Genomic DNA, 27,151 nt, shown 5'->3' with positions numbered 1-27,151 from the left:
GTGTTTAATCCGAAATTTTACTTTAAATCATTTAATACTAGTGTCGCGCCCGTGCTATGCACGGTCTTAAGTTGTTTATTCAAGTTGATGCTCCTATGAAAAATTATAGTTTAACCTATGAGCATCCCATTAAATGTGCGGTTAGTAAACCTTTTCAGTATATGCGTTTTTCGAATATAATCTCTCTTTATAAACTAAATGCATGGAAGAAATTGTGTTCCTTTTTTAAACTCAGAAAAACTGGAAAATGTTTAAAATCTTATAAGACATCAGCATTTGCATACAACCATAAGTAGTTAGTCCATGTTTATTAATCTTCATCACCTTCCTCATAAAATCTCATAAGAAATCATCTTCCTCCATTTCAATACACGGTGGCATATAAACAGTGGCATTTCGTCATCACTTGCAATACCTTCAACGTTGGATTATGTTGTTGAATTCCCTAAGCCATTGAGAGTATCACATTCCCCATTGGGTTCTTAAATGGTGGAATTTCGTCATAAATTATAAAGACATTAATTAAACCACAAACGTCTGTGAATTGGTTTACGGCGTGTATAATTTGCGCTTCATGGATATATCCCAAGGCCGGTGGAGTGAGATTGTTTTAAGGACAACCATGCTCAATATAATCGATTACTCTTTCTATGATAAGTTTGAAGATATATATGAGAATTTACCTGGTGGAAGACACCAAAAAGCGGTGTACCTGTGCACTCCACCAGTATCTGCAAACAGATATTCCAATAAAATCAACCCGACGTGTTCCAAACCTAATGATTTTAAATATGCAATCACAAATTTGAGCATCATTAACATGCCAACCACACAGACTGCATAAAAGGAGATGTATGTACAAAATGAAATTTTATGCAGAAATAGCTCTTTGATGTGCAATTTCTTAGCTGGTATTAGTATATCGCTTTAGATCGGATCTTACTATGAGACGTATAGACGGTGCACAAAACCGCGTGTAGCATAACATTTAAGCACAATGATACTAAAGTCCAGAACTCTTTCATAACCAAGGGCAGATGAACGTTGTTGTCTATTCAAATAATTCATTAAATTTTCAGGACTTCTACTCCACATACTATGTTGCAAATCTTCCTTTACTACCAAGAACATAAAATATCAGTGTTGTAATTCTATATACTATTATAAGATGTGAGTTATTGTTCTAACATGATCATAAGGCAAAGGTAGCCTGCCATTGCCATACATTCTAAGGCAGAGTTGAGGAAACATGCGACTCCGAGTCAACTCACCACTCTCGGCCATGAAATGTAAAACAAACCTCATAATTTTCACATCCAGTGAGTTCATCATATATATATATAGAAACCATAATCTTAAATAATGCTAAGGTAAGCAAAAAGTCACATTGCCATCACAACAAACCATGCATAGATATGAATGAGCAAACTCCGTACACAAACAAATGAACGAAAACTTTGGTCCATATTACCTTGAGGCAAGGGGACTACTTGATTTCAAGCCTTCTCTTCTACTTATTATAAACTGCAAAACCAAAAAATGCTTAAGATCCATAAACATCCTAATTTCATCCAATTACCAACAAAAGAATTGACAAATCAACTAAAAAGAAACAAAATAGTGAGATGACAGTAGCTTACCCATTAAAACCTTATTATCTTGATTTTTCAAAGAAGAATGCCCTCTAGATGCTCCTCCTATAATCACACCGCGCCACTACTAACCACAACTCTTGGAAAAAAACAAATCCGTTCACAGTCAATAACATAAAATTGAAGTTAAACCCACATGATAAATCGAAGTTCACACGTAATCAAGATTACTTGTTCCACCTAACTTTTAACCCATCAGTAATACTATTATAGTGAGATAAGTAAAGCATACATAAAATCCTAAAGACGTGAGAATAACTCTAATTACACCAAGGTCCCCAACATCTTGAAGCTTCCCACATGCAATATTGCCAAATAACATTATTAATCATTCACATAATCAACATACAAAAGCTTCAAAAAAATTGAATCTCTCTCTTTCTATAAATGGAACATGAAATTTCAGTTTAAATTATATTCAACGGCGTGGAGATAGTACCTTGATGTGTTTGGATGCCATTCAATGAAGAAACAACTGGAGACAATAAGAACACCAAAACGCCGAATTCAAACTGCAAACATGATGTCATATGCAGACACATCAAAATAAAAAAATCCACCAAAAAGATCTCAATATCCTGTAAAAGCTTGGAGACAGAAATTAAGAGTTGAATTTACTAACCTTGATATAAACTTTGTCACCATTTTCGTTCATGTAGTACTAAAAAAATACATCTTTATCTCCTAAAAGTGATTGATTCTCTAAATCCTGCTTAAACCCCTAAGATTTTTATGCCTTTCCAAAACATACTGATAGGAAAAACTGAATGGTTTTACCTTCAACCGATATTATCACTATTTTCATAAAAAACACCCTAATTGGAATCAGAATTAATGCATCTATCGTTAGTATTCTGTTTAGCTCAGCTTGCCAAAGGAAAAATGGAATCTTTGTGGGAAGTTGATGCATCCATATAACTTTGGAGGGAAAAGATGGGATGCTCTCAATTAAAACATTATGTTATTTAGAATTGTCAATATTATTTAGAGTTGTCAATAAAAAGGACTATGCAAGTTGCACGGTTAGTCGGTTTTGTTCATTTCCCATATCGAAGAGCACCTTAATTGTAATACATCAAAATTCGTAAGTATTTTTAGTGGCTTACTTTCATAAAATCTTCATGAATGAAGTAATCACGTTGAACGCACCGATGGTCAACATCATAGCTTCAGTGTAGACATTTCGAGATCAACGACATCGAAACCCTGCAACAGAAATATGGCAGCTGAGGTTACATTGGTAACCCTAAAAGTTATTTCCAAGGGACGACTTGAGAGTATGATTGAACAGAAAGTTTTACAATGAGAAGAATATGTAACCTAATAGACCCTGATTTTGATAAGGTCCAATATCAACACACTCTAAAAAGTAGCAAAACAGCTAGGCTTTAAAGATCTTACAGATTCGATCGCTTGGTATGATGCTAACAATTTTTTCGCTTTGACTATCTCTCGTGTAATGTATATCGTTATATTCATAAGAACTTAAAAAGATCATTTTAACAAAACAAAGGAAGAAGAAACATCTCGTGTGAACTAAATAGATTAGCCAGTAAGCCAGGTATTTGAACAACTAAGCTATCGAACAACAAAATAAAAGAAAGAGTTCTCGCAAGATTAAAGATAGAGCATAAGAGAACCCGTAAGATGGGGGAGAGGCAGAAGAGAGAGAAGATGAAACAATACCTGCTTACGATTGCAAACGGAACTTGTTAGATTATCTTCCTAAGCGCGTGTAACTTGTTAAATAATCTTCTTTAGGGTTTGTTCGGAATAGTTAGATCTTCCCTAGCGAAGATAACTTGGTTGATAATCTTTTTCCACGGTGGTTTCAGCGGGGATGGCTGAGAAAAAGAAGAGAGAATAAGTAGAGAATAAAATTAGGGTATGGGTTTTGTATCTTGCGAGTATGTTTACTGCGGCTAGGAAGATGAGAGAAAAAGGAAGCGTAAAGAAGAGAATAAGGAAGATATAGATTTAGCAGAAGATTAGTACGAATAAAATTTAGTTAAATATAGATAGATTTGGCGAGTAGGTTTTAACCACCCACCCCGTACCGTGTGCTGCAAAAAACATCGAAAAGATTTCTAAACCCAAGATTGTTATTAGTCTATATTCTCTCAAGTGGGATTAGAAGCTCTAGAATTCAAGATTTGTTCGCTTTCAACCACAGCTCTCTAAATTGGACTCAAATTATATATACAACAATGTTAGAGAATTTATTTGTGATAGCTGACCACCGAATATATGAGAATTTCATGGTATGATTCCTGGCAGGGAATCCCACCCCTTCGATATATGGTTGTGCAGCCAATGTTCTTAGCCATAGTTCTCACGATCGCGGAGTCTCAGGTGCCATATATTGGTCCAGTATTTTAATTCAAGGTGCGTAATAGGTTGCAATTGGCATGCTTGCAAGGATCATAGGTTGCAGTTGACATGCTTAAGCCTTAAGTCCCATATATATATATATATATATATATATATTTCTGCCTGTATTCGAATTTGTTTTTCAGTTTACTTAAAATTGTTATTATAGGTTTTGTCTTAGGGATATTCAATAAGACTGCATCATTTTAATGTTGATTATAAATATAGAGTTCTCCTCAAATATTGGTTGCATTCAATACAAATCATGTCTTTGCTAGATAGGACACGAGACTTGATCAGTATGAATTTTGATAAACCTCTTATGCTAATGGACATAAACTGTTCCATTGTGATTAAAGTTGTGACTAACAGGTTTTGATGCAGGAAAAATCCGATTTTGAACTATCAACACTGCCGGCACTATTTCCTGTCTTCAGTTTGGCAGCATGTGAAATACTGATTCCCAAGGCTAGATCCTAAATTGCCATTGTGAGATGCCGTTAATTGTAGTGGGGGGTCTTGGAATAGAGTGAATTCTGAAGTGACTAGACATTGGAAAAATTGAGTGAAGTGACTAGGGATAAAATAGAAACCCAGTGTTAAATATTACTAAATACTTGGCACTCAGTGATTTTTGTGAAGAAATTTTGCTTACCGATGGTCCGAATCGTCCGATACTGCTAATAACTTTCTTCTGGAGAGAGGATCCATAAGAGTGTCAAGAGTACTAAACTGAAGTTTGCGTCTTTGACTGCTCAATGTCAAAAGGAAAAAAATCTGCCTCTTACCTAGGTCATCAAAGGCTTAACGACCCCAACTACCAAAGATTACAACCCTTGTGAATATGTGTTGGCATAGCAAACGATGCTGGTGAAACATGTTTATACAAGTAAAAGCTAAAATAACAAGGTGAAAATGTGATACATGCTCTTAGTTTCTAACCTCTGGAACTCGTTTAAAGGTTACAAAAATAGATGATGCCGCAAGCCAAAGTACCCTATAAATCCTCCAAAAGAAAACTACCACAAAATTAGATGAGAAAGCCTCCGAACAGATTCAGCCATCGTTTCCTTTTAAGAGCAATGAACCTCTTCATGGGTATCTTTAATCTGCTGAAATCAAATCACTGTTGATGTAGGGGATTCAGGATCTTGGAAGACCAGTCCTGTAACCTCATGCAGCGAACCAAATTCAACATGACTGAAAACCGTCTATGAGCGTTTGATGTTCAGAGAAAGTGTTCGACCTTAATGGTGTTGGGTATTTCGCAATCAGAACTTACAGGACTGGTGTAATTCAGCTTCCCGGAGAGGAGAGCTTGCTTACTGTGGGGGACGTGTCACTTGGTAAACAAGCAGTGCTAACTGATGCCTACAAAGATGTTGAAAGGTCCATGGTACTTAGGGGATTCAGGATCTTGGAAGACCAGTCCTGTAACCTCATGCAGCGAACCAAATTCAACATGACTGAAAACCATCTATGAGCGTTTGATGTTCAGAGAAAGTGTTCGACCTTAATGGTGTTGGGTATTTCGGAATCAGAACTTACAGGACTGGTGGAATTCAGCTTCCCGGAGAGGAGAGCTTGCTTACTGTGGGGGACGTGTCACTTGGTAAACAAGCAGTGCTAACTGCTGCCTACAAAGATGTTGAAAGGTCCATGGTACTTAGTTCTGATGTTCCACCACCTTTTCTTCGCGGTCCTTACAATACAGTAGAGCCTGAGATTTCGTAATATTCGAAGCCAGCAGTCTTCTCCTCCATATCCCCACCTTCAGATGAATCATGGGAGGCCTCAGATGGAGCATTCACATTCCCGTCATGCTCGTATGAATTCGGAGTTGAAATTCTAGGGTCCAGAGTGCATAATTCAATGGACGCGACATTCCACACCTTGTAAGCACCACCAAACTTCCAAGTGAAACTAGCAGCGAATAACATGAAGACTTTGACATTAGATCTCTGGTGGCTTTACTTTATACAGCCAATATCTCAGTCAATTCCCGACATAATGTATCGCAGACCATAAGCCTCTTGGAACACTAACAGGTATTCCTCATCTCCAAACACTATGTAGGCCTGAAGAAAATAAGAAGTCAAGGAAACAAATCGCCTTAAGAAATAGTAAAAGAGATACAAGTAAATTGGAGGAACCGAGGAACCAAGGAGATATAGAAATGCAGCAGCTTCTTTAATATTTTAATAGCTGGAAATTGTGTATATGTAAACAGACTTTGTAATAGGGCCACAGATGTTTTGGTCAATAGAATTAGAACTAAAGGCACAGACTATGAAAAAATGCATGAACTTTCCTTTAGTATCAATGAAATCCAACTCTTTAGTATCAATGAAATCCTCCCTTTGGATCAAATTGCTAAAAGAGACACGGCAGTGTATTTGATGTGGATAACAATTTTTCGACACAAGTGCATGCATATAATGGTGCATGTTGGGGAAATGTTGCATGAGAAACTCCATACAATCCAATCTATCAGTCACTAACAGCCAGTTTCCAGACAGACCATATAGCCCTGTCTATATATATCTCTAAAGGAGTCATAAATACTTACCAGTTCATGGCTCAAGTGCATATCCAGCAAAACAGGCTTGTGAGCAGTTCTTCTGCCGTAAACAAAATGGATCCAAGTCAGTGAGTGTACTTCTCAAGACAGTTTAAGCCAAACTCCTGCTTGGACAAACCCAATGCCAATGGTTGTTGCCATTCGGAGGGGATAGTACGCCTTTCAGAGCCTTGGGCAGTCCTGTAGATTTGATCCTCGTCAACAGAATAACATCTGGGAAAGATAGAGTGGAGGGAGAGGAATATAAAACAGCTAGATTCATCTTCCCAGAAAACAAAAAAGAAGAAGAGAGATTGTACAATAGAAACACGAACAGCAACAAACAAGTGCATGTTATAGAAAAATGACCTTAAATCATTTCACCACAAACAAACAGGATTTCAAGGATGGAACCAATCCACCTTCCATAACAGAAATAGAAAATCGTAAGAAGCAATGGATATTTGGGTTGAGAGAGGTGTAAACAAAAGGCTGTGGGTAAGAATAGGAAACTAATCAATCAACACGATAACAACTGATGATGGAGAGGCAACTGCAACAACATGAGTCAGAAGTGCCTGCGCCAAACCATTTCTCTCTATCATATATTGGTATACCTGCAAAGAGCTGGCAGGACTTAATTTCAATATATCATTTATGTCCGCACGTTTCTTATCGACTATTTCACTCTACAGTTTCAATAGAAGTTAACCAGGTGCTCATATCATGGAACTCAGTTATATACACACAACAGTTTAACATGGAAGACAGATGGGCAAAGAGTCGAGAAAAAGGAGCCTTGTCATGTATTGCAAAAAGTAGAAACACCATGAGCACAAAAAACCATGGCTCAAGAATGAACTAAAGCCAGGATAGGGGATCCTATCCCCTGTCTTTAAACTAGTATCGAGAGCAGACTTGTAGTAGATGTAGTAGACACATCTTCAGATAATGGTTAAAAATAATGGCACGAATTCATAATTCTCAGATAGTATAAACTGCAACTCTCGAAACAACCAAAAAAGGGAACTATTTTATCAGTAATGTCAAAGCTATACACAGAGAGCATAGCCTTGATTAAGAGAGAGCCCCATCTGAGCGGGACATATTCTTCGCTAATACCCTTTCCAGAAACCTAAACCTTCATGAGAACAATTTATTTCATCAACTCTCCTTTTTCCTACTAACACCAAAATAACTTCTTCCTTTATTTTTTTTGAAGCAAACGATGGAATGAAGCACACAGAAATAGTTATTGACTTATTGGTAAACCGAAATCTGCATGTGGACAGTTATTACGTGGCTTTAAATACATGAAGTCGTTTAAGAAGAGCCTCCCAGTGCTAAACTAAGTTAGTTGTGCCAGAATGCAATTGGCACTCGATCTGATATGAAGAGTTGGCTGTTGTATATTAGCGGTCGATACAGATCAATTTTTGAATGCCTGATTCTATGTCAGAAAGCCAGCATTTAACAACACATATACAAGAGGATTTTTTGGTACTAATTCATTCTGTAATCCAAGATGAACCTATATTATAAGACATCTCACCAGTGGCGCCATCCTTTCAAATAGAACAAGTAGGTGTGTAATTAAGATGAAATGGTCATGATTGTAGTGGTTGCACATGCTGAAGTCCCAGTATGGCCACTCGTGAAATGGGTTTTTGTGAACCATATTTATCATTCCAGTGCTAATATAATAACCACGGGATAAATATGAGCCAAAAAGCTAAAAGGTTATCTATTTCATATGTTACTTTGAGGAATGTAAATAAAGCAGAGTTTGTAACCTACCTGCAAGGCTGCAAATTCCATATCTTCCCTCCATTACTCCAATTGCTTTTATTGCCTTCAGTTCGAAGTTAACTACGGCAGGAGCATGTTTTTGCGTTAATCATTTTCTTCATCTTTTGTTATAAGGAAAAGAAAAAGTAGGACCAGAAAACGTGCTGCTGTTCGGCTTCCGTTTGTCTTTATTTATGACTTGTATTATGATAATCATCCCTTCATGCATCTGTTTAATGTTTCCTACTCTTAACGACCTAGCTCTTCAATCCAAAGCAACTGGTTATGTTTTGCAAGCCGTTCACCCCTGGCTAGGTGATCTGACTGGTGGGAAGGACCACAGCTAAATCAGCTTCAGCTACGAAGGAGAAAAGTATTCACGAAAGTTGTTGGTGCTGTTGAAATAATGATAAGATTTTTCTCGAACCATTTTTGAAATTGTTCATAAAGAAGATCTCAGAAATGCTTATTGGGATTTTAGAGATCAACTGTTTTTAGAAGAAAGGGGAGATTGGAAACGCAATTTCAGACAGACTGGCCTGATATCCGAAACTGCTATTGAAATTGAGGCGTAGGTGTTTTATTTGGAAGCCTATTATTGGGGCCGTAGGGGGCTGGGTTTTGGGGCTTAAATTGATAACTATAGCTAAAGTGTGGATATGGGGAGACCTAATCTATGTAATATATCAAAACTACCCCACTCAATTAAACATATTACCTAATCACACAATTTAATCTAATTAAAAAAATAAACTAAATCTACTATTCAACTCTTTTCTTCTTCGTTATCAATCATGATCAAAATCAAGAACTTTTTTTCTTTTTTCGACGGGATCAAAAATTAAGAAATTGAAACAACTAAACAACCTTATATCTCTTATCCATAACTTTAACTAGGTCAGAATCGACAAATCCGTTAATATTTTTTGATTACTTAAATACGTTAAAATGATCGGAATATGATTCAGTTTGAGTTTCACGAAATACTTACGGCTAGGAATTTATTTTTTCTGAGTTGTAAGTAATTCATTTACGGTTAGGAAGCCGATATTTTCTTCACTTGCAGCCTAGAAATGATGAATTCCTAGATGTATAATATTTACGGCTAGAAGTTCATCATTTTCTAGCCGCAAGTTGATCAAAAAATCCAGAATAATGAATAATGAGTATATTTATCACTTTATACTCGAATGTAAATAGAGTATAAGTTCATACTCCAATGGGTTTGGTTTTATACTGATTCCAAAATGATATATTTAAAGTTATACCCGATTTCAAAATGAGTACAAAGATATTTGCGATTTCAAAATGAGTATAAATTAATACTCAATTTTAAAATGAGTCTCACTTTATATTCAACTTCAAAAAGAGTACAAATTCGAAGTGATACTAATTCTTAGGTTCTCAGTATGTATCCGACCTTAAAATGAGTTCAACTATATACAAATTTTTCATAGCATACATATCTCTGCAACTGGAATTTTTGGAGTATTTTCACATGATGTTGTGGCCATGCAGATTGTAGTACTCTTTGATGTAGTTGTTGATGAAGATGCGAAAGGGTTGTGTAGGGGTTTAGGTGAAAGAAATTGGTGTTTGTGTCTCTTGCCGGTGATTGGCAGGAGATCATGGAATGAGCAAGAAGTCCTGGTAAGAGATGGTGCGATATTAGCATGGACGTATGTTTTTGGTACTGATGACAACGCGTGTCTTGGTTTTCTGAAATTTTTCTTTGATGAAAAGGATGGATTGCAGCAAGGACAAGAAGAAGAACCCATAACGCTTGATATTCTTTGCTTCCCTAATTCTGTTTATGGTATTAGCATCTTAATAATTTTGTCCCTAATTTATGTCATCTATGTCATGACAACCTTGTATCCATAGACACATGTCACTCATACATGATTCAGGTTAGGAATCTAATGGTGGAAGATAAATTATACTTTTTGGACTTTGCCTGATTGCTATTTATGGTAAGCGGTACCAACAATGCATAACAGTATATACTCTTTATTCAATAATAATAACTAGTGTTGAGCCCGTGCGTTGCACGGGTTTAAATCTGTCATACCGAATTTGTTACTATGATATAAATGCATAAATTAAGTAATTCAATGTTTTTATATTCGGGGATTTTGCTTAAATTTTGTAATTTTTTCTCAGTTCTGAAATTGTACTAATCATCTTCAGTTACCAATTGACAAATATTTTCTCTTCTATCAGTTTCATCAAGATATGATTAGATTTTCGTAATAAAAAAAAGAAAATTATTACTTTTTTTACAGATTCAACTTGGTTTGGAGAGATTATCAGTTTGGAATCTAATTAATGTTTCTATCGAGTTCTAATCCAAGGAAAAAATGCAACAGTAACAAATTAAAAGTTGCTATCATAAAAATTATAAAATAGTTAAATCGTCATCACTCTCATCACCTTCGTTTTTACCATTGCTATGGTCGATAAATATCAGAATTTCGCCATCACTATCTTCAACCAGCGGTGGCGTTTTTCATCAGTCTCCTCTCCCTCGTCTTCGTTTTAACTTATGTCGAAAAATGTTAGCATTTCTTCGTTGCTCTTTTGATCCTCTCCCATGTGACTGCCAACAGGTGTCTTTCCCTGCATCACATATATTTTTTGTTCTGCAATGGGTAAATTGAGAGTGTAACCGTTATACAGATCAACTAAAAAAAACTAATCACATCGAGCACTATATTTATGTAAAGCTTCCCAGATTCATTATCCTGAATGGTCTACATCTCCAAGTAAATTACAATTTAGGTATTTGTTTATGGTTTATGGTTTATGGAGTAATCATCACCTTATGCAGTTAGGTATCTGTTAATGGCACTCACAATCCGTGGGAGTAATCATCACCTTATATGTAGCGTGAAAGGAAAATCACTGAATACAATGGTAAATAGATGTGCGCCCGTCCGTTGCACGGGTTCAAATTGGTTGTCCCAAAGGTAATTAATCCATGTAAGCGTATAGGTTTTTATGTAAAAAATAGGTTATGTATATTGAAAGTGATTCGGCGCTCATTTACCTACTCATTCTATTTTGCTACGTCAATCCCTCGATTCTTATTGGTCGGGGGCCAAGAGCATGATTCGACGCTCATTTACCCACCCGTTCTATTGTGCTACGTCAATCCTTGATTCTTATTGGTCGGGGGCCAAGAGCATGATTCGGCGCTCATTTACCTATCCATTCTATTTTGCTACGTCAATCCTTGATTCTTATTGGTCGTGGCCCATGAAGAGCATGATTCGACGCTCATTTACCCACCCATTCTACTGTGCTACGTCAATCCTTGATTCTTATTGGTCGGGGACCAAGAGCATGATTCGGCGCTCATTTACCTATCCATTCTATTTTGCTACGTCAATCCTTGATTCTTATTGGTCGTGGCCCAGGAAGAGCATGATTCGGCGCTCATTTACCTATCCATTATAATTTGCTACGTCAATCCTTGATTCTTATTGGTCGTGGCCCAGGAGCTCTAGAATTCGAGCTTTTGGTCTAACTTTCAATGTGAGGCCAGCAATTTCCACTCAAATTATATATAAAATAATTAATGTAGGGAAAAAAAACACAAAATTGGTCAAAAAGACCAAAACAGAAAATTCCTGGGTGAAATAGATTCTTAGCTTTTGATACTGTTTATATAGCCAAAAATCAGAAATATACTGTTTATATAGCCAATTTGGATATTTGGCCCAGGAAAATTTAAAAAAAAAATATGTCTTACCTAAAATACCCCTAACCTTCTAAACTCTTCTTTTCAAAGAGAATTTATTTCTCTTTTCAAAACCTCCCCGTCTCGGCAGAGCTCGTTTATTCCTCACCTGCAGAATTCGATTGAAAGTTCAGAGCTCGTGTCTTTTTCAGATCTGGTTGATCAATCATGGTGATTAATGATTGTTGAATATTTTGTTGAATCGAAGTTTCAATTGGAGTTTCAACTGTTGAATCGAAGTTTCAACTGTTGAATCGAAGTTTCATCTAATAGCGTCGAACAGTAAATTTCAATTGAAATAATTTTGATTTGGTTTTTGTCCAATTGAAGTTTCTCTGTCGATTTTGAAGTAATTTTTAGTTGTTGATGATTTTTTATGAATTTGAAGATTAATCTTTGTTAATTTTTGATTTTAGTTGTTGATTTGGAATATCCAGGGTTTAGTTGATTATGTGACATTATTTGGGTTTGTCTCGAATCATGTTTTCTAGGGTTTAGAAATCTTATTTTCAATGCAATATACACAGATGCAAACCAATTTTGGGTTTAGGCTATTATTAGGATTTCTCCTTTACGTTACACAACCACAGAGATGTTATTGAAAGACCTAGAGATGTTATTGTGAGCAATTGGAATCAAAAATACCTTACACAACCACAAATTATGCATGCAGTTGTTGATGCTTATGTTACTTTCGATATTGGTGATGAACTCTGGATTGATTGATTGGTTCTTGTTTTTTGGGGGTATTTACTGATGATAACTTGGTTGAGTGTTAGAGGCTTAAGGGAAATAGAACTTTGCTAGTAAGTACATAGTAACTTTCTGAAGGAGAAAGTATTATACTGAACTGTTTAGAGCAGTACTCGTAGTCGGAACTGTTTAGAGCAGACTCGTAGTCGTAGAAGTACATTGGATCGTCGACTATACTCTTCTACATCATTTATTATGAGATGCACATTTCAGAAGAACCATCACTGCTCTGATCCAACTAGCTTACACTAATATATGTTTTTGTAGCGAGAACAACGCATTATAATGGTTAGGAGATGCTGCTGTAGCGAGATTATAATGGTTGTTGAGAGAGTGGAAGAGATGTTGGAGTATGGGTTGTATGAATGCAGTTGGTGGTCACATTGTATGCTTGTAACTGCTGCTTATTTGTTTACATATTATTTTTGTCTTTGTTTATTGTCAATTGAATACATCCTGATTCATTTATATTTGTTTTATATATTCCCTGTAGATGGATCGTCATTTTCTCTGTGTGGTTATCCGGGGTACCGATGCGTGTCCATACCAAGTTACTACGAAGTCAACAGTTGTTAACTGGATTAGACTTAAAATTATGGAATAGATGAGTACAAGGAAGAGGAAGGGGGCGACGTATAAAGGATTCATTTGTCCCAGGCTAGAGAAAAAAATGTTGGCTTCCATTTGTGCTGGTGTGCAGTGGAGAATAACCAAGTCTGGTGACATGGAGTAGGAAGTTTTTGATGGAAAGCACACGCATGCTGTTAATATTGCGAAGTTTCAGTGCAGCTGTAGGGTTTGGTTTACTGAGCAGTTCCCTTGTGATCACGCTATTGCATGTATGCATTCAAATAACATTGATGTTTACGAGTACATTAATCCGTATTTCAGCATTGCTAGCTTCCGTGCTTCGTATGATCGTCCTGTCAAGCCCATTCCTGATTACGACAAGCCTATTGATGTTGCTACTGGAGATCTCGTGAACCCACCAACTGTCGTAGGAAAAAAACATGGTAGGCCGAAGAAAAAGCGGATTCCTAACACAGGTAGTGCAAGTTTTAAGAGACCAATTACGTGCGGTAACTGCCATACTCAGGCACATCATAACAAGACGACGTGTCCTCATCCTCCTGCGAAAAAGCAACGTTAAGTACCTGCTTAAGAACATCTCCAGCCTTCATTTCTTCTGTGCAGCTTTTTACCATGATATCTTTTATTAGCTTATACCATGATATCTTTATTAGTTTATTCTTCTCTGCAGCCTCTTGTTGCACATTTAAGATTCATTTACCTTGAATTATATTTTTGCAACTAGTATTTACCTTGGATTGTTTCTTTTGTTCATAAAAGTATATCTTATGCAATTATTTTTTCAAGTATTTCTCTTCATTTTTATAGTATATATCTTTTAGTCTTATGTTGATTGTTTAATTGTACATTCCCTTCAGTTTTTCACTATAAAATTTGAATGTTTGCGAAGATTCAAATTTAATTATACAGGATGTAACCAGTTTCATCCTGCCTATTCTGGAAAAAATGAGATTTTTGGCCAAGAGGAAACTGGATTTCATCCATCACATATGGACAGAAAAAACTATTTTTTGTCAACCTGCACACTCTGAAAACAGTTTTTATACAGGCTTTGATGTAACCAGTTTCATCCAAGCCTGGTTACATTTTCAACCTGCAAATTTAATCATTTCTGGCTAACATATTCAAACACAACCATCATGAAATTGAAGTATAGGCATTTTTCAGTAAAAGAGTTCATATTTTAATTAAGACGAACCCACGGATCACAACTGTATGCGAAGACATAGTTCAACAAAAAAAACGTACTACCAAATGAACTACATTAATAAAAAACCTAAACACATCAAACTTTCCAGCAGCTATTCTCATCAGTTAGGATTTCATATGCAGATTGATTCGTCTTGTGCCCATCTCCTCTCCAATAGTACCTTTTCCTTCAAAGGAGTAACCGTCTGTCACTGCCCATTCCATGTAGTAGATAACATACATCATCGAATCATCACTGCAAGACAAATGAATATGTAATGTCAGTTTAACGGTCTGGAAAAAAAATGTAATGTCGGTTTAAACTTCGTTTCAGTTTGTATGTTATAATCTCAGTTCAAAGAGTTAACAACCTACCTTTCGCACTGTTGTGGAAAATCTGATTGAACGACGACATCAACGTCATCCATACTAGTACTTTGAATTTGAACTTGAAAGAGATGATTTATTCTTTCCGCCATCATTTGAGCTTCTTTTAAATAGTTTGAAGAACCTAGGCGAGAATTGTAGTGTGTCCAAGTTCTTCCATGGATGTCAAGGTGAAGCAATGTGAAATGTTCTTTCTCATTCAGCATTGGGATGAACAAGTGTTGCGTTTCGACAACAATCTTTTGCAGTTCAGCATTTATCATTTTTGCAGCGTCCAACTCATCTCCCGCAATGACATCAGCCTGAATACAAATTTGAATCAAAACCAGTTAATCCATATTTTTTATATGGATGAAACTCAATTACATCCTGTCATTATTGGTAGATGAAAACCAGTTTATGCAGGTATCATATGAAACCCAGTTACATCCTATATATAATAGCTAGATGAAACTCAGTTTTATCCTACACTAGTGAGAGAATTATATTTCAAGCAACAGATGCAATCCAGGTACATCCTACACTAACTTAAAAGTTATATGAAAACAAATTGCAGACTAAGTTCATTAATTTTAAAATGTAGTATTCAAAATGTTTACCCATGCAAGCGCGCTGAGAAAGATTGACTTGGAGTATCCTTTGGTATCACCGCCATATTGAAACAATTGTCTCCATTTTTCGATTTTAAACTCCAAAATAGTGTTCATCAATGGCTGATTGAATACAAGTTGTTGGATGTGTTCTCTACTGATACATACACCTCTATTGGACTTCCAAACGCAGTCGCTGCATTTAAACAAGTTCATATAATTTAGTATAAACTTAGCAGTACTTTTACAGAAATAAGAAAAGTAGAATGAAAAAAAACAACAAAAAAAAAATGTGGATACGTACCTTACTTTTCCAGTTACAAAGTACTCCTTTATTAACTTCTCTTCAGCTTGTCTTATTCCGCTCATCAAGTAATTTTTCCACAGCTTGTTGTTCCTTGTTAACTTCCTCAACTTATCGTCCTTCTGCTTCTTCTCTGCACGCTCATCATCATCTGTACAAACTTGTTATTTCTAGCCCTTTTATATACGTTCTTCACTCTATTCTCAAGCGATCCAATAACTGCCAGAGGTTCTGCTGCGACAATTTATTCTTGGTTGATTTCTGATGCAGGAACTGGTGCTAGAGGTTCTTCTCTAGGAACTGGTGTTACAGGTTCTGCTTCGGGAATATTGTCAGCTTCCTCCACAGGTTTGTTCATCTCTTGAGTGATGTCGTCTTTAGGAACATCATCCTCCACAGGTTTATTCATCTCTTGAGTGATGTTAAGGTTGAAATAGTCTTCAGGTGTGGTGTAAAGAACAATCTCTTGAGAGGAATCTTGCTGAGTTCCCGGTTGAGGCTTGAGTTGCGCTTTCAAGGCTTCCACTTCACTTTGCAAGTCTGAGATTGTCTTATCCTTTGCTTCAGACTCAGCCTCCTTTGCTTCCAACTCTGTATTCCTTGCTTCTAACTCGTCATTCAAGTGACGGATAATCTTGTCCTTCTCAGCTAGTTCATTCTTCAACTTGGAAACATCATCTTCATCTGTGTTTTCTTCTTCATCACCAAACAAGCATAGTTGTTTCTCCTCTTGACTCCAGCTACCAACAAAGTCAACAACCTTCAAACACATCAAATGTATCATAACACATGATGTAACTAGGTTTCATCAACTAATAACACAAGATGAAACTTGGTAGATAATGGGTTTCATCATTTTATAACATAAGATGTAACTGGTTTCATCCAGTTATAATAGGGGATAGAATTTTATAAATGAATCTAAACAACATCAACACAAGATGTAACTGGATTCATACAGTTATAATAACAACAAGATTTTTACCTCACTTCTTGAAAGAGTTTCAAGCTTCCCCTCAATTTCACAAGATACTTTATACAAGTCCCATCTTGCAAACTTGGCCATGAATCACTGTTGTCTTTCCTGTTAATGCCTTTCATTTGCTCAAAAATCCATAACTGCAAAAACAAAAATATATTCAAAAGATAATATATAAGATGTTACTCACTGCATGATACATTTAACGTAAGAAAAAAATATATTCAAAAGATAGAAGACGATACTCACCAGCAAATAGAAGCTGCAACCATTGATAGAGTATGGTGTCTCGTATACAGCTTTAACACTTTGCATTAAATGCTCGTGAATGAGATCGGGCCAAGATACTTTGTTAATGGTGTCGATTGACTGTAGGCAGTTCAAATACTTGTAGTGGACATACATACCTCCAGTGTTTATGAAGAATACTGTACAGAACATGAACAACAACAAAAGTTTCGCCAAGTCTTCTTCTGTTTCTTCTTCATTCATAGCAGTATGTATTCCTTCGACAATGTATTTCTTATCCAACTTGTCCCCGGTATTCTTCTCTTTCCTTTTCTTCTCTTTGGCTCCAGCCTTCTTCTTTTCATCTTTCTTTTTCTCCTCTTCATCCCTTCTCTTTGGCTCAAGAAAGTACTTTTTGTAAAATTCAGAAGTTTTCAAGATTGGGTCTTCTTTTGGTCCATAAAGTTTCTTATCTTGTTCACTCATACGTATTCTCTACATTTTGAAAATAACAGCAAGATGATTTGCATCGGTCTTGAAAACTTGATCACCAATCTTGAATGCCAACTCTTTCGGGTCAAACTTTCTTATGATGAACTCTAATGCCCTTGGAGCTTTGCTACATTCAGCCTTGCCCACCTTACCTTGTTTGATCGCCTCAATAAAGTTCCAGAATTTAGTCTTCCTTAACACAGCCTCTTGTGCTTCAGTAAATACCAATTTTTCCAGCACTTCAACTGTCGGTTTCAGGTTTGATCGGAACGTTTTCTTCCCTTCCTTTTTCTCTAACTTGTCTTCATCCATTTCGGCATCCACATCATCCTTTGTGCTTGATTCAACACCCACGTTCACATCATGCTTATTCTTGGTTCTTCTTTCAGCACCAGCACTCTTCTCACTCTTCTTGCTACTGCTTCCTGCAACAATTTGGATGAAACCAGTTAAGTCATAAGTTAACTCTGTGGATGAAAATCAATTACATCCTATCTTGAATGCTAGATGAAAACCAGTTTCTGTAAGTTTCAGATGAAACACAGTTACATCATAAATACTAGAGCTAGATGAAACCAAGTTTCTGCAGGTATCAAATGAAACCCGCTTACATCCTATATATTATACATGTTAACATGGTATGAAGAAATAAAGACAAGGAGTTTACGCTTATATCTACGCTGTTATTAGTCCCATAATCACACCAAAATATGCAAACCATAACACCTATATGGTCATTGAGTTTATAAAGCAAATGAAAAACATAAAACAGTGTAGCTGGAATGACTTGTTACAAATATACTTATCGTTTAGAGGCAGTACCTATGGAAAAGTACACTATATAAGAATCCACATCATTGCAAGGCCATATACACTCAATCACATTCCAAGTCCAAGCAGCACATATAATAAAGTAATCATGTACTCATTGCACTACAACAAAATCATTTACGAATGATTTAACAGAATTAAACACATGCAACCGTTCTGTGCACTCTCAGATGGGATCCATGATATTTAAAAAGTTACATCCTAACTTTAAAAAGTTGAGGCCATGCTGATAGAATCTGAGTAGAAAAATCCTATGTTATTGCTAGATGACAATAAGTTACATCCTAACTTTAAAAAGTTGCATGATATTTCCAACAAAAGTAGCAAAATCATGCAGGTTTTAAACCTGGATGAAACTGTTTTCATCTAGTCTTAATCTGCTGAAACAACATACACTGCAAACTAAACCTGAATGAAATCAGTTTCATCATAGTGTAAACCTGCTAAAACAGTTGATATAACCAGATTTAAACCAACTTCAGACACCCAGATGAAAACCAAATTCAGCCAATTTCACTTCAACCAATTTAACATGGAAAACACTTAAATAACCAGATGCAAACCAAATTCATCTAAAAAATACTCTCTGAAATGAAAATAAAACAACCATTTCACTGAAATGAAAATTAAAACAACCAATTCAACAATTTAATCATGCAATTCTGAAATTAAGCACAAAACAAGGTTAGGGTTTGAAAACTTACGAGTTCTAGGAGACATTCTGTGAATCGGTTGAAACCTTAAATCTTCCAATACACTGAAATGATTGAAACCCTAATTCTCAGAAACCTCTCTTGTAGTGTTGATGGTGTTTTATAGACGGCGGATGAAACCAATTTCTGGTAGTGTTGATAGTGGTGAACCAGTTGATGAAACTGATTTCTGTTAGTGATGATTGTTAGTAAACAGTGGAGGAAAACGATTTTCTGGTAGTGAAGATTGTTAGGAGACGGTGGATGAAACTAGATTCTTAGTGGGGGAGACGCTGGAGGTGTTTGGTGGTTTCAAAACTCAAAGAGTTTTTGAGAAGATGAACGATGGTTCTGGGTTTTGTTGAAGACAGGGGAGAACTTGAGGTGTTTTTTATGAAGAGAGAAGGAGAACGTGGTGGGAGAATGGTTACAAAAGGGTAGTAACGTCTCTCCACGTTAAAAGATTCTTTTGGTCATTTGACCCAGGCTGAATCCTAACTGTCCATTTGGCCCAGAAAACTTGCAATTTTGGCTATATAGCCCATTTTCTGAAGAAAAAAATCTATAACAGTATAAATAGAGAGGCATCGCGTGTAATAATAATTATAGAGATATTTTGTAAAAGGATCATTTATTTTTGGTGTAATTAGGGTCTGGGTCATAGAACATGCCATTGATGTGTTAGGGTCGTAGACTAACCAAAGACCGTTAGTAAACTGTTAAGTGACTTTTTCTACTTTACCAACCACCCTGACTATCTGTTGACTAACACAGACAGTTTAAAACTTTTTAAAACATACAGCCTATTCGTCCTTTTCCATCTTCTTCTTTCATTCTTTATACTGACCGGTTCTTCTTCCATTTTCTGTTGAAGCCCGTGTCCAGTCGTCTTCCTTGTGGGTTCACTGAATAGGCATTAACAGTGGTTGTTCAACTTAAAAATTCTCAAATATGGATAATTGATCCGTTGGGTAAGGTGAAGTGATCAATCTCAATTAATAAAATTCTTTGCTAAAATAAAAAAGCTAATCGGTGTGTAACTATCGGAAATCCAGTAGTACACCTAAATAGTAAGTAAGACCGAGATCTAAAACATCAGCAAAATCTAAGATAAAAGTTTCTTTATTAATCCGTCATCACAAGTTCACAATTAAAGTATGAAGATATCAGAAACCCTAATCTCACACTACTTCCCCAAAATTCCGACCCCCTTTTTTATGCCCAAGGGTTCCTATTTATAGACTAGTTGGTCTTAGTGGGATACAAATCGTTTTACTTCACTCAAGATTATATATTCTTCATTGGATTACTTTTTACTTCGCCTGATTCACTTTGATAAAGCTTTTCCTTACCTTTCGTTGACATTTCTGGAAACTTGTCGGGACATATGTCTCTTTCTTGCTCGATAATTCATCGTCTTCACAGGTCGACTTTTCTGCCAAGAAATCTTACTTCGCATATCTTTAATTCTTCGCAAGATGACTTCCCCACCAAGTAATCTTACTTCGTCTATTATATTTCGCGCGTACTATCTTGTTGGTTACTCCAACGGTTCCCTTGTGTCGCCTTTCTTCGATAGGTCTTCGCGCATATTCGTTTTTACTTCGCATAGACGGACGGTAAAAGGTGATTTTGACTCAAATTTGTCAAGTCACTGACATGAATATCTGGGGGAATGTTATTGGATCTTTTGGTAGGATTTTCCGATCTTACTTCGTGTCTTCTGATGTAGCCACGTGGCGAACTGGTTTTTTGTCCCTACATTTTGCCTTTTCTTATTCTGTTCGAATAACGTAACAACATAATAAGAACCGATAAAACCCCTCATTGTCCACGTTCTTCTCTTCCCTTGCCTCTATGTGGCCACATTCTCTTGGTAACCGGTCATTCGCGGTTGGAATTCTTCGAACGTGCCGCCAACCTGCTTCTATCAGCCATCTTTTCCTGCTATAAATATCTTGATTCACCCTAGTATTTGGTTCCTTTCCGTCTCCTATCTTTTCTTGCATCTTACTCGAACAATCCTATTCACTGTTGCTGCTTCTTCTACCGCCAATACCTTGTTCTTTCATCTCCGGTCTTCCTCATGGCCTCCAGAGGTATTCCAACATCTTCCTTCTTCAAGACTCTTGAGGAATTTCAGGCTGATTTCAAAAATCTGGGTCTATCTTTAAACCCCGTTGTTGATGCTTCGACAGTCCCTCCTACCTTTGCAACTCCAGACATGGAGCGGAATCTCAAATGGATTCAGTCCGATAACTGGTCATCGGACAAGATGATAATAACCGCTGGTCAACTAAAAGCTGGACTATCTTTTCCTCTTTACAACCCTTCTAAACCCATCTTTCTTGAGATCCTTAACAGGCTACAGTGTGGTGTTTTTGTTAAACTTTGGTAAAATCTTTTCTTATTTTTCTTCATGATCAGTTCATAGATATTTATACATACACGGATTGGAGACTCAAAACTTACCTAAGACACTGATTTGAGACTTTCCTTATAAGTCTCACAATCATGACTTACATAGACAATCCTTTCCTAATATATTACCACTTACCTTATTGGTCTCAAGTTCGTGACTGATATGGACAATACTTTCCATAGACTGACCACTACGGTCTTGGAAAGTATTACGACATTCCTAAAATATCACTATCCTTAATACCCCCCCTCAAGACGGAGCATGCAGGTCACAAATGCCCATCTTGGACAAAAGACCTTGAAACTGAACTCGGCCTAATGATTTGGTGAAGATATCCGCCAACTGTAACCCCGTAGGCGTATACGAGGGAGAAATAATTTTCTGTACTATCGCATCCCTGATGAGATGACAATCCACTTCTATATGTTTAGTTCTTTCGTGAAATACGGGATTCTGAGCAATATACAATGCCGACTGACTATCACAAATAAGACTCATTCCCTGTGTATGACGAATTCCCAAATCACCTAGTAATTGCTTCAACCACTTCAATTCACAAGTAGCTGCAGCCATAGATCTGTATTCTGCTTCAGCTGAACTCCGAGAAACTATGTACTGCTTTTTGGTCTTCCAAGACACTGGTGAATCTCCAAGAAGCACAAACAATCCTGTCAACGATCGTCTAGTCAAAGGACAGCTTGCCCAATCTGAATCACACCATCCTTTTAAACTTAAACTACTATCAGAGCGCAACAAAATTCCTTGCCCAGGATTCTTTTTCAAATATCTAACTACCCGAAGTGCAGCTTCCCAATGTTCTTGTCTTGGATGCTGCATAAACTGTGACAAAATATGCACAGAATAAGCTAGATCCGGTCTAGTCACAGCCAGATAAATCAATCTTCCGATCAGTCGTCGATACCTTTCTGCATTACTCAGCAACGGCCCTGTTGCTAAAGCCAAACGATGATTAGTTTCCATTGGAAACTCTGCTGGTTTTGCTCCTAATATCCCCGTCTCCATAATAATGTCTAATGCATATTTCCGTTGACAAACATAAATGCCTTGTTTACTGCGAGCTATCTTCAAGCCCAGAAAATATTTTAATTTTCCCAAATCTTTCATCTTGAAACACTGTCCCAAGTATGTTTTAAATTTATTTACCTCCACTATATTATCTCCTGCAACAATCAAATCATCCACATACACCAAAACATTAAGTTGCATCTTTCCTTTGATCATTGTGAAGAGAGAATAGTCTGAATAAGATTTCCGAAAACCATAATTCTTCAAAGCTGTTGATAGTTTTGCAAACCAACAACGTGGAGCCTGTTTCAAACCATACAACGATTTCTTCATTCTACATACCATATTAGGATTACCTTTCGCAAATCCAGGTGGTATTTTCATATACACCTCTTCCTCCAAATCTCCATGTAGAAACGCATTGTGTACATCCATCTGATGTACTTCCCAATTTTTAACAGCTGCAACAGCTAGAAAAGTGCGCACTGTTGTCATTTTTGCTACCGGTGCAAAGGTCTCTTTGTAGTCTAAGCCTTCCACCTGATGATTTCCAAAGATCACCAATCTTGCTTTTAAACGAACCAAATTCCCATTTTCATCATACTTCTCTGTATATATCCATTTACTTCCTAGTGCTCTCTTGCCCTCCGGCAATTCTTGCAAAACCCAGGTATCTTGTTCTTCTAGTGCTCGTATTTCTTCTTCCATTGCTTTCCGCCATACTGTATGTCTCATTGCTTCTTTAAAATTGCGAGGTGCTGAACCCGCAGTTATAGCTGCAAGAAATTTCTTATATGGTGTAGAAAATTTTTCACAACTAACATAATATGTCAAAGGATACGGCGTACCTGAGGAGGATGATTGTGATGTATGAAGATGAGATGGACCATTTTCTCGAGTGGTGTGCGTCACAAAACCCTTAAGCCTACTCGAAGGAATTTTCATACGCTTTCCTTTACCCATATCACCTTCTACTGCAACATTATTGCCCGGACTGACTGCTTCAGCAGATCTCTCTTGGACTGCTACACGTTCTCCTTCCGTCGCAGTCATATCTTGAACTATTACACCTTCTCCGGTTGTCGCAGTTGCGTCAGGTATGCCTACAGCGTCTCCTGCTGTTGCTGTCACGCCTGGTACTGCCACACTTTCACTTGCTGTCGCTGTTGCTGTTACCTCTTCATCATCACTCCAGTCAAACGCTGGATTCAACTGATCAGTCTCAGCTGATACACCAATCACCTCGGTCTCAATATAATGACCAGGCTGATCACTCTCGGTGCGAGTTGAAATTGTTGGCTGCTGCACCACAGGCGTTGCATTCTTATATGGGAAACTATTCTCACAAAACTGGACATCTCTTGACACTAAGAATTTTCTTTCATCCAAGTCATATACTTTCCATGCCTTTTTACCAAATGGATATCCAAGAAAAACACACCGCCTTCCTCTACTTGCAAATTTATCCCCTTTATTATTTTGATCATGCACATAACACAGGCATCCAAACACTTTCAACTGATTATACGGAGGTTGCTTTCCAAACAATATTTCATACGGCGTTTTATTTTCCAGAATAGGTGTAGGAGTACGATTAATCAAATACGCAGCTGTCAATGCACATTCTCCCCAAAACCGTATTGGCAAGTTGGATTGAAATCTCAAAGCCCTTGCCACATTCAATATATGTTGATGCTTTCTCTCCACTCTTCCATTTTGTTGCGGAGTGCCTACACACGATGTTTCAAAAATATCCCATTAGTCTTAAAATATCCACGCAATGAATTAAACTCAGTACCATTATCACTTCTAACAATTTTGATATCTTTATCAAATTGTCGTTTCACAAGAGCTATGAAATCAAGAAACGTTCGTTCAACTGCAGTTTTATTTTGAAGCAAATGAATCCACACACCTCTTGAAAAATCATCTACTATTGTTAAAAAATACTGTGCTCCACAAGACGATGTAGCCCTATAAGGACCCCATAGATCTATATGAATCAACTCAAAAATACAACTGGCTTTACTTAGACTACTAGCAAAACTACTTCTATGTTGTTTCGCTCTTGGGCAAATATCACAAACTTCATTATGTTTCTTCAATCTACTCACACCCGGCAACCTTTGCAATACTTTTTCTGATGGATGTCCCATTCATCGATGCCACAGCTCGTATGATTCTCCACTGACTGCCATAACTTCAACTTGAGGCACACCACAGAAAATGTATAGTCCACCTTTTCGTTCACCCATTCCAATCACCTTCCTCGTCAACCGGTCCTGTATAAGACATAAACTGTTAGTACATTGTACCGTACATACTAATTCATCAATAAGTTGCGTGACAGAAATTAGGTTACAAGTTATTTGAGGCACATAAAGCACATTATCAAGTCTCAAACCGCCCTGCAGAATAATAGTCCCTATTTTCTCAGATTGTGCATATTTCCCATCTGGGAGTCCAACAGTACACTTCACAATATCTTTCACATCAATCATGTCATCTCTTCTACACGTGACATGATTTGTAGCTCCCGTGTCAATAATCCAATTCGGTTTAGTTTGCTTACCTTGCAGTTGGGACGTATTTTTCTTTGCATTCAAAAACTCAAGCACCTGTCTGAGCTGTGTTGCGGTTACTCCCATCAAATCTGAGCCGTCTGAGGAATATGTACTATTTGACTGCTTTGTCTCTGATATATTTAGATTATGTGCTCGAACCTGATTTCCCGTTCCTTGTCCTCTACCTCCTCTTCCATTCGCAAAACCACCACTTCCTCTACCACCAGTTCTTCCACCTCTACCATATCCTCTTCCACTTCTAGGTTTATCTCCCCACCATTCAGGGTATCCAATAAGCTGAAAACAACCTTCATCTGAGTGTCCTTGTCTGCTACAGTGCTTGCAATATTTATTTGGATCATAAGTGTTATTGAGAGGACGTTGATCAGATTGTACCTTGAACGCCATCACATTGTCATGAACTTCCGGTGTGGCAGCTACATCTCCTTTTCTGAAACGTTCCGAGTTTATCATTGTTTGATATGCTACATCTATTGAAGGCAGTGGATCTCTTGCCAAAAATTGTTCACGCAAGGAACCATAGACAGCATCTAGTCCAATTAAGAAATAATGTAATAAATCTTCTTCTCTCAAAGTACTAACCTGTGTTGCAATATCACATTCGCACTTGCCACACTTACACGTTGGTACCTTCATATATGTGATCATCTCATCCCATATCTTATTCAATCTTCCAAAATAAACAGCCACACTTTCTGTTTGCTTTTGTTTATACTCACTTAAAAATGTCTTCAGCTGGCATGTCCGTGTTCCACTTACAACACAAAACCGTCTCTTCAAGTGGTTCCATAACAAGTTGGCATCATCAAAGTCTCCCAAACTGGATCTGAGTGACTACTCCAATGTGTTGCTGATCCAAGAGACAAGCATCGACTGAATTGCCACCCATTCTTCCAACTGTTCACTTTCTTTAGGTTCTTTGATTGTTCCATCAATGAAACCAAACTTCCTCTTAGCTATTAATGATCTTCTTATGGCTCTAGCCAATTCATCATAGTTATGTCCTTTTAGAACAACCGGTGTGATAATTATACCTGGACCATCACTTGATCCTAGGTGATATACTGGATTCTTCTTTTGCGTATCATATTCTATATTCTTGTCTTTGCTTGATTCTCCATCACCACCCATTCTCAACGATTTTTTTTTTTTTCTCAACTGGCTCGTGATGCCATGTTAAACTTTGGTAAAATCTTTTCTTATTTTTCTTCATGATCAGTTCATAGATATTTATACATACACGGATTGGAGACTCAAAACTTACCTAAGACACTGATTTGAGACTTTCCTTATAAGTCTCACAATCATGACTTACATAGACAATCCTTTCCTAATATATTACCACTTACCTTACTGGTCTCAAGTTCGTGACTGATATGGACAATACTTTCCATAGACTGACCACTACGGTCTTGGAAAGTATTACGACATTCCTAAAATATCACTTTCCTTAATAGTTTTACAACTTTCTGGTGATGCTATTCGTATTTCGAACGAGTTTAAGTTTTATTCCGATAATGGATCTTCGCAAGTTTCGTCGACTGGGGCGAAGTATGACCCCTTCGATTTCAATGTGGATTTCTTTGCGGCCAACTACTCGGCTAAGTTCACTTGCTCGAAGAAGTACCAGGAATGGGGCATCGAGCTCATTCGAAAGTCCCTTGTTGCTCCCTTGAAAGCTTTACTCCTTGATGCGGATCCTCTTGGTCCTGGGCGAGATGACCGGCTTCGTATGGCTTTTGACGAAGATTAGGCGAAGTTTCCTCTAGTGGTAGGAGGCCCTTGCCTCTGGGGTGTTTACGACAAGGGGATTCCTCGCGAGGGTCCTCTGGCCAAGCACTGCTATCTCGCCGGATGTAAACCTTGGAATCTTCATTGGTCCATTCCTAGCGAGGTATTTCCTTTATCCCTTTGACCTTCGTGTATCTTAATATTATTTTGTTCTCATTCATTCCTTCTTTCTTGTCAGTA

The sequence above is a fragment of the Papaver somniferum genome, chromosome 11 (assembly GCF_003573695.1).
Source record: "Papaver somniferum cultivar HN1 chromosome 11, ASM357369v1, whole genome shotgun sequence".
NCBI lineage: Eukaryota > Viridiplantae > Streptophyta > Magnoliopsida > Ranunculales > Papaveraceae > Papaver > Papaver somniferum.
This window is presented reverse-complemented; position numbering follows the sequence as displayed.